The sequence below is a fragment of the Budorcas taxicolor genome, chromosome 1, assembly GCF_023091745.1.
Source record: "Budorcas taxicolor isolate Tak-1 chromosome 1, Takin1.1, whole genome shotgun sequence".
Classification (NCBI taxonomy): Eukaryota; Metazoa; Chordata; class Mammalia; order Artiodactyla; family Bovidae; genus Budorcas; species Budorcas taxicolor.
In genome coordinates, this window is record NC_068910.1 from 96216691 (window position 1) to 96226327 (window position 9637).

Here is a 9637-nt window from a genome sequence, read left to right on the forward strand (position 1 = left end):
CCCACCCTACCCAACACACAAAAATAAAACTGATGACCCTTTAATTAGGGTCTTGCCAGTGGCTCAGTGGTAAAGAATATGCCTGCAAGGCAGGAGCCACGGGAGGTATGGATTTGATCCTTGGGTGAGAAAGATCCTCTGGAGGAGGGCATGGCAACCCACTCCAGGATTCTTGCCTGTAGAATCCCATGGACAGAGGAGCCTGGCAGGCCCTTACCAATAGGGTTGCAAAGAATTGGACAGGACTGAAACGACTTAACACACAAGAAGCACCTTTAATTAAAAGTAAATTAATGGATACATTTTAACTTTCTTTTTATGCTTAATTAGTTCCCTCATACTTTAGGACATTTTTCATGTGAAGTTGAAGTAGGTTCATAAAATACATAAACTATATGTATATGTATCTGCAATATGTATCTGTATGTGTATGTAATTATATTGACAGACTAGGTATCATTAATGTCTCTGAAGAAAGCAGATAAAGAAAGAAAGGTTAGAGTTTATGGAGTAAGAGATGAATATCAGTGTCACATCTGAAAAACAAAAAAACTACTGTAGTTTTAAAAGGTGTGGTCATGAAGGGTAAGTACCATCAGTTCAGTTCAGTCACTCAGTGATGTCTGACTCTTTGGGACCTCATGTATTGCAGCACGCCAGGCCTCCCTGTCCATCACCAACTCCCGGAGTTCACTCAAACTCACGTCCATCGAGTCGGTGATCCCATCCAGCCATCTCATCCTCGGTTGTCCCCTTCTCCTCCTGCCCCCAATCCCTCTTTGCAAGCAATGACCAAAGTACTGGAGTTTCATGCTTGCCCATGAAATGTCATCTTTGCCACTGTTAAATTTGAAAACTGAAATGAGAGATTATGGCATTTTCCCTGATATATTTTTTCTTGGCATTTGCATGTCAACTTATAGAGCTCTATTTTTAAAATTCTCTAAGGCAATATTCTTTCACCAAGGGGTAGCCATTCCCAACATAAAGAGGGAAAACAAATAAATTTATATTTAAATTTAAACTTAATTTCTGATAATTCTTGATAAGATCATAATGGGAGCCATGGTTAAATCTAGAAATATCCCTCTGAGAGGTAAATATATAAATTTTTCCTTATCATAATACCTGTTACATAATGATAAATCTATCCATCTCCTTTACAATACCACACAATCAATATGATTCTTTACTCTTCTAAATACAACCATTGTTGAAAATAAGCTCTAATTTAAGTATCCTTAAGTATCTCTATTAATATGACTCATTTTTTTTCTATTCTCTTATTTATTTCTCTCCCAAATATTGATTAGCTCAGGTTACTTTCCATTTCTAAATTCATCCGTGATTATTCTCAATCTCATTGGTGTGATTTAAAATACAAGTAGCAATCACTGTGGCAAGCATTTTTGTTTTAATAACTGATATATTTTTAGCTCTTACTTTTTCCTAACTCAAACATACCTGATATTATAGAAGAAATTATCCAATAATTTTTTAAATATATTTTCTTAGTCAAATATGTATAAACTGACTTCAGAAAGGATTCACATAATTTTAGTACTTCAGAGCAAGCTGCCTAATGCTGTAACTTGAGACTTCTCCATCTAAACCAGTGATTCATAAAAATGTAATGTACATCTGAATGGGGTGCTTGTTAAACATGTAAATTATTGGACCACCTCCACATCCATTGAAGCAGAATTTCTGGGGGAGAAATTTTTATGCAGATAAATATGGTTCATGCTCTGGCAAAGACTTAGCTAGCTGAATGAAACTAGCTAGTGTCTTAAAAACTACAGATTTAAACTCCTTCTGTGCTCTTTGAAACTCATCTTAAAATTCAAAGAGTGCAATAAAATTAGCCAGTTTTCTTTTCTATAAAAAGGGAACTAACATTTGTCAAGAAGCTGGAAATTGGAAGAGTAAGATTCAAATGCAGATCTGTCTGACTCCCAAATTTGTGCACTTTTTCCAGCAATATGGACATCAATTCTAGTTTACGAGTTTCTTGCATGAATATATGAATTACTTTGAGATTTCATTGTATAATCATACAAGGAAAAAAGCAAAAAATGTGGAGTTAAATTTTGCCTCTGTTTAAGTTGTAGCTCTCACAGGAATATTAGTTTATCAATTGTGGAAATAATGTGAATGAAAACCTTACCTTTATAACCACAAAACCTCTGATTTTTATATTTCAACTTGTGTATTATTTTCCACTAATTAATCCATTACCCATTTTTATCAATATTTCACTTTTAGAACTCATTTTGGGCTTTAAATCCTCTATTGATTTTGCATGCCTTTGTTCTCAAACTTTAATCTCTTAATTCTATGACCCTCTGCTTCAAAAAATGAACAGAAACAAACATGAGTATAAAAGAGTTGCAAAACACTTTAAATTTTTTAAAGTACATTATTTAAAGAATATTTGCAAACAGAATATGAAAGCTTCCCATATGATCTTTACCTACATTTCACATATGTTAGCATTTTTATTACATTTGGTTTAACATTTTCTGTCTCTTGCTCTCTTGTTCTTCATCTCATCATATATGTTCTGAAATGAAGTGCCTTATATGGTCACAAAGTGAAAGTGAAAGTGAAGCCATTCAATCGTGTCCTACTCTTTGTGACCCCATGGACTGTAGCCTACCAGGCTTCTCTGTCCATGCGATTTTCCAAGCAAGGATACTGGAGTGGGTTGCCATTTCCTTCTCCTTGCCAGGACCTTCCCAACCTGGGGATTGAACTCCGGTCTCCCACATTGTAGGCAGATGCTTTACCCTCTGAACCACCAGGATGGTCACAATGTCATTATCAAATCAGAAAGTTATTATCAATTTGAAATAATTATGTTATCTGTTGACAATTTTATCAGTTGTTCCACTAGAAGCTAATTATTTTACTAGAACCCATTCATGGGCCATATGATGTATTAACTATCATTTATTTTTTAGCACCCTAATTTGGAAGCATTTCTTGTTTTCTCTTTGTCTTTTAGGACTTTGGTTTTTCTAGGAGGAAGGGACAATTATTATATAGAATGTTCCATGACATGTATTTATCTTATAATCCATAACACTTCTACTTTCAGCTTATGGTTTTCTGGCAGGTATTTCATAAAATTGCTGTTGTTTGCAAAGATTCATTAAAAATATTATGATGGAAATTTGTCCCAATCCTGACTATGTTAATCTTTATATTAGGTTAGGTATATTTCTGCCATATTTCTCCATTGTAAAGTTACTATTCTTTCCTTAAACATCTTGTTAGGAATAAGTTGTGACAATATATTCTCATATTTATCATTTTTCTCACAATATACAGATGATTAATGCCTGAAATATTTATAACTATTCATTAATAATATGATTATGATAGTTGGCAAATGGTAATTTAGTAATTCCATCATTTCTTTTACATTTATTACTTAAAAATTAGTTATAAATTACTTTCTTTCTATCATAACCAGCTATTTATCATCTGTTTATCATATCCAGACATTTAACACAGTATAAATAATCATATATATATATATTTCAACTATTTTTTATTCACAATGAATCACTTTTATTTTTATTCTATTAAATGGGTTATAAAATGGGTTCTCAGGTGGTACAGCGGTAAAGAATCTGCCTGCCAGTGCAGGAGATGTAAGAGACACGGGTTCTATTCCTAGGTTGGGAAGATAACCTGGAGCAGAAAATATCAACCCACTCCAGTATAAATGCCTAGAAAAACCCATGGACAGAGAAGCCTGGCAGGCTACAATAAAGTTTATAAAATATTTTTGAGCAATATAGTAAGAGTATAGAAGAACTCATTAAATTTTTTATAACATTTAGTATTTCTTTTTTTACATTAGGCACCTGATACATTTGGAATGTGTTTTTATATATGGTAAGATATAGGCTTTAATGAAAGTGAAAATGAAAGTTGCTCAAACATGTCAGACTCTTTGTGACCCCGTGGACTATTCAGTCAATGGAATTCTCCAGGCCAGAATACTGGAGTGGTAGCCATTCCCTTCTCCTAGGTATCTTTCCAACCCAGGGATACAACCCAGGTCTCCAGCATTGCAGGCAGATTCTTCACCAGCTGACAAGGGAAGCCCAAGAATACTGGAGTGGGTAGCCTATCCCTGCTCCAGCAGATCTTCCTGACCCAGGAATTGAACTGGAATATCCTGCATTGCAGGTTGATTCTTTACTAACTGAGCTATAGGGAAGCATGGCATTATTTGTCCAAACACTGTCCAGTTGTCCCAGCACCAATATTTTTGTATTTCTGACAATGATTAAATATTTCACTTTTAAGTTACTTTCTCTATTATGAAAGTCTAATATTGTATACATGTACATAAGACATGACATTATTTATGTTATGTATGTTTTCTAAATTTTATTTACATTTTTTCTACTTAAGCAAGGTGAGAGTCCTTGACTTCCTTTTGTTTAGTCATGGTAGATGCTGTGTCATTTGTTGTGTTCATCTAAACTGTGAATTATTACTTTTAGCCTTAAAATAAGCATCCTTTTTATGAGTAAGCTATTTTCATTTGAATGACACTTTATCTAGTACAAGATAATTAACCCTGCATCTTTATTGTTTCCAGTTCCCTGGTATGTCTTTGGCAATCTCTTTACTCTTAAACTTCTCCTTATCACTTTGCATGTATCTCTTGTATAAAGCAGACAGTTCATTTCAATTCAGTTGTTCAGTCATGTCTGACTCTTTGCCACCCCATGGATTGCAGCATGTCAGGCTTCCCTGTCCATCACCAACTCCCAGAGCTTGCTCAAACTCATGTCAATCGATTCGGTGATGCATCCAACCATCTCATCTTCTGTGGTTCCCTCCTGTTCTTGCATTCAATCTTCCCCATTATCAGGGTCTTTTCCAAACAGTCAGCTCTTCGGATCAGGTAGCCAAAGTATTGGAGCTTCAGCTTTAGTATCAGTCCTTCTAATGAATTTTCAGGACCGATTTCCTTTATGATGGACTAGTTGGATCTCCTTGCAGTCCAAGGGACTCTCAAAAATCTTCTCCAACACAATAGTTCAAAAGCATCAGACAGTTGCATGTTTTGTTTTGTTTTGTTTTGTTTTTCTCAACCAATTGGAAATTTTTTTCTTAAAATGAGTGACTTGTACATTTACTATGTCTGCAATGTGTAGTCTCAATTTTGTCAAAAATTTTATTTTTTTGATTGAAGTAGAGTTGATTTACAAAGTTGTGTTAGCTTCAGGTATACAGCAAAGTGATTCAGATATGTGTATGTATGTATTATGTAGTACATGTATATTGTTTTTCAGATTTTTTTATATTATAGATTGTTGCAAGATATTGAATATAGTTCCCAATGCTAGTCAGTAGGTCCTATTATATACTTAAAATATTGTAGTTTGTATCCTCTGCTAATCCAAAACTCCTAATTTATCCTTCCTGTACCTTCTGCTTTGGTAACCATAAGTTTGTTTTCTAAAGAAAGTTCTTAAAATATATTTTTAAATTAATTGTTTCATGCTTTTAAAAATCTTTTTCAAGAGCTTAAATTTATTCATTTATTTCCTTTTTGTGTATCTTCTCTTTCAGGAATTTTCTGACACATTTACAATGTTTTCCCATTTTCATTGCCATCATTATTTTTATGCCTTCCCTTTTCTTTAATGACCCTTACTAAATAATATTCTTATTAGTAAACCCCTGAGCACTTTGTAAGTTAGTCTTCATTACTGAGAAAACATTGTGATATTTCTCATTTATTTTATTTCAATAAAATCTCTTTTAGTTTTATATTTTTGTCTATCTGTTTAAATTTTAGAACATATGGCAAACTTTAAAAGAAATATATTTGCAGTATGATTGTTTTCAGTGTTGCAATGCTTTCTGCCATACAACAACGTGAAAAAAATATGGAACACTTCATGAATTTGTGTGTCATCCTCATACAGAGACCATGCTAATCTTTTCTTTATAGCTCCAATTTTAACATATGTGCTATAAGTGAAAGTGAAGTCGCTCAGTCGTGTCTGACTCTTTGCGACCCATGGACTGTAGCCCACCAAGCTCCTCTGTCCATGAGATTCTCCAGGCAAGAATACTGGAGTGGGTTGCCATTTCCTTCTCCAATATATGTGCTATATAAGAATACAAATAAGGATGTGTATTTTATTTTGAAATATAGTATTATGTTTTTCTTTTAATTCATCATTTGGAAGGGGAAATATCATCAGCTCATGTGTTTTCATTTTTATTTTCTGTCTTCTCGTAATAGCATTGCATAAAATTATCTATGTGTGTTTGTGTGTGTGTGTGTTTGTGTGTGTATGTCATTATAGCAGTTGACCATGTTCTCAGTTGAATGGCGCTTTGTTCTTTGAGTGACAAATAATAACCTCTTCAATGCCTCAGTATATATGTGTGTTTCTGGTTTTGTTTGTTTGTTTTTTGTATCAGCAAAGGTTTTGTGTCCCCTGACTTTTTGATTCTTGTTTCTTACAAAGGAAATATCTTTTTTCATCTTTGCTACATAATTTCTAAAGGTAGTTTAACACTTCCTGGTTAAAGTCTACTCTTACAGAAGTAATGGCTTTAGAAGTTGCAACCTTGAATTGTGCTTGGCTTTAATATGCTTTCTATGATTAACATATCTACTATAATGCTTTTTGTTACAGGCTTTCTCTTTGGGGAAATGGTTTTAAAGTAATTTTTCAAATGGCTTTAAAGCAATATTTCCAATTTTTCCACTGTCTTCCCTCTGCTCTCTTCTGTGCATTTTCCCAAAAAACTATTCTTATTTGACACTTACTACAAAGGCTTCTCATAGAAGTATAATAGAGAAATCAGTAATATTTGATTTTTTATAAAGTTCAATATATTTTGATTTTATTTACTTAACAGTAATTTGAAATGTTGTCATTTTCTGTGTTCAGGTTATGATGAGGAAATGTTTTTGTGTGATTTCATTTTTTTCTTAGTTTTCCTTATTTAGATGGTAGATGGGTACAAATGGTTTTAGGCAACCATCCTTTTCCTCAGATATGTGGAAGATCTTGGCACTGCTTTTTTATTCTCTAATCTTTCTCTTGGTCATGGTGCTTGAAATTATCCATGACTCCTGTTTTAACCTGAGCAATCATCTATGACATTATTTTATATAGATTTATTATTCCAATCATGCTATTTCATTTTAAATTATTTTGTATAATGGTATTTTATAGTGAATTACAAGATATTTTCATGAAAAACAGTAGTTCAAATATACAAATAAAAGTATTTGAAGAAGTAAAATATATCTGAATGAACATGGTTTTTGATATGTTATTAATATGTGTGTTCTACTAAAGTAGTAAAATATAAGTACATATTTGACTATTCTATATCTGAACATTTAAATAATCATTAGCTAAAGATGTCTTTCAGTGTATATTCACCCTAGTAAAATGGAATATTGTCTTCTCTTCAGGCTTTCAGAGCATTTACTATGTATTACATGTATGTTCTCATGTATAGCTAAATAGAATTGACATGGTACATAAGTTGTGATCTTATTGAATAATCATTGCTTTATAAAGGACTTGTAAAAAAAAGTACAAAATGATAAAAAGAGACTATTATAGTTTTTTTCTAGTATATTTTTGCTTTGTTATCAATGACTGTGTTTGAATACATGATTTTTTTTTTTTTTTTTAAGGAAGAGGGAATTTATGCAAGAAAAAGCCAATCTATTCCAGTGGTTGAGAATTTCAGAAATATGTCATTGGATGAATAATTCTTGAGTGAATTGGGATAGTAGCTTAGTAATTTAGTGCCAAGTATTTAAAATAAACACTTGGAAAGAGAATGGATAAATACAGATAGAAGAGAGAGGACAAAATATTGAAAGGAGTTATAGCCCTGGTTTTAGAAGTGAAGGACCTGAGCAAGAATCACAGCTGGTAGCTACACAGCTCTGTCTGTATACCCACAGGACTGTCATGTTGAACATTAGATTAGGTATGCACTCAAGTAAAGGTTGTAACAAGATTAAAATAGGTGAAGACCTAAAAGAAAACCACTTTCTAATTTAAAACACACACACACACACACACACACACACACACACACACACACTTCAAAATATGATAGATTCAAAAACAAGCATACAGTATTTTGCAGCTCTCTCTGAAGTGTTAGAGTCTGTCTCTCAATTCTTTGAAACTATGCTGGCCTTGTGATTTGCATTGACTGGAGTATATTGTAGAGATTATGTTGGGTAAATTCCAGAGCTTAGGTCTACCGAGGCCTTATGGCTTCCACATCTGACTTCCATGGGATATTGTTCTAAAACTGACATGGAAGAGGAAATAAATAGCCTTTTGATGAAAGTGAAAGTGGAGAGTAAAAATATTGGCTTAAAGCTCAACATTCAGAAAATGAAGATCATGGCATATGGTCCTATCACTTCCTGGGAAATAGATGGGGAAACAGTGGAATCAGTGTCAGACTTTATTTTGGGGGGCTCCAAAATCACTGCAGATGGTGACTGCAGCAATGAAATTAAAAGACGCTTATTCCTTGGAAGAAAAGTTTTGACCAACCTAGATAGCATATTTAATAGCAGAGACTTTACTTTGCCAACAAAGGTTCGTTTAATAAGGCTATGGCTTTTCCATTGGTCATGTATGGATGTGGGAGTTGTACTGTGAAGAAAGCTGAGCGCTGAAGAATTGATGCTTTTGAACTGTGGTGTTGGAGAAGAGTCTTGAGAGTCCCTTGGACTGCATGGAGATCCAGCCAGTCCATTCTGAAGGAGATTAGCCCTGGGATTTCTTTGGAGGGAATGATGCTGAAGTTGAAATTCCAGTACTTTGGTCACCTCATGAGACAAGTTGACTCATTGGAAAAGACTCTGATGCTGGGAGGGATTGGGGGCAAGAAAAGAAGGGGACGACAGAGAATGAGATGGCTGGATGGCATCACTGACTCAATGGATGCGAGTCTGAGTGAACTCTGAGAGTTGGTGATGGACAGAGAGGCCTGGCGTGCTGCAATTCATGGGGTCGCAAAGAGTCGGACAAGACTGAGCGACTGAACTGAACTAAATCTATGTAAAATTTCAACATTGTGTTTTGACCCACATGTAGACATCATAATTTATTAAAAACATAGAACATTGCTCCAATTGCTAGAATACAAAGCTCATGTTTCTTAGAAACTAATATGGGTTTTTCCTAATTATTCCCAATTATAAAGCAAAATTGTAAAATTGATCTGATGATTTTTAGATGATTACACCTTATTGCATGTTGCAGCTAATATTTTACCATTTTATTAGATTTAGAACTTTGTAAAGAATTTTTATTTTCAGTTGATTTCAATGACTCAGTGTTTTTCTAGTATAAATAGAATGTTTGACTTTTAATAATCATATTATCTTAACATATTGATAGATTTTCTTGTACAGATTTTACTTCAACAGTATATTATGATGTGAGAGTTGGATTATAAAGAAAGCTGAGTGCTGAAGAATTGATGCTTTTAACCTGTGGTGTTGGTGAAGACTCTTGAGAGTTCCTTGGATAGCAAGGAAATCCAACTAGTCCATCCTAAAGGAAATCAGTCCCCAACATTCATTGGAAGGACTAAT

At 33.8% G+C, this 9637-nt stretch overlaps 1 non-coding gene across 1 annotated transcript; it reads right to left on the minus strand.

Annotated features, from left to right (window-relative positions):
• Nucleotides 1-5915: 5915 nt before the first annotated feature.
• LOC128058096 (U6 spliceosomal RNA) lies at nt 5916-6018 on the minus strand. The gene has a single exon (XR_008200400.1). It is a non-coding gene; the product is annotated as a U6 spliceosomal RNA (small nuclear RNA).
• Between the last annotated feature and the right edge of the window lie 3619 nt (nt 6019-9637).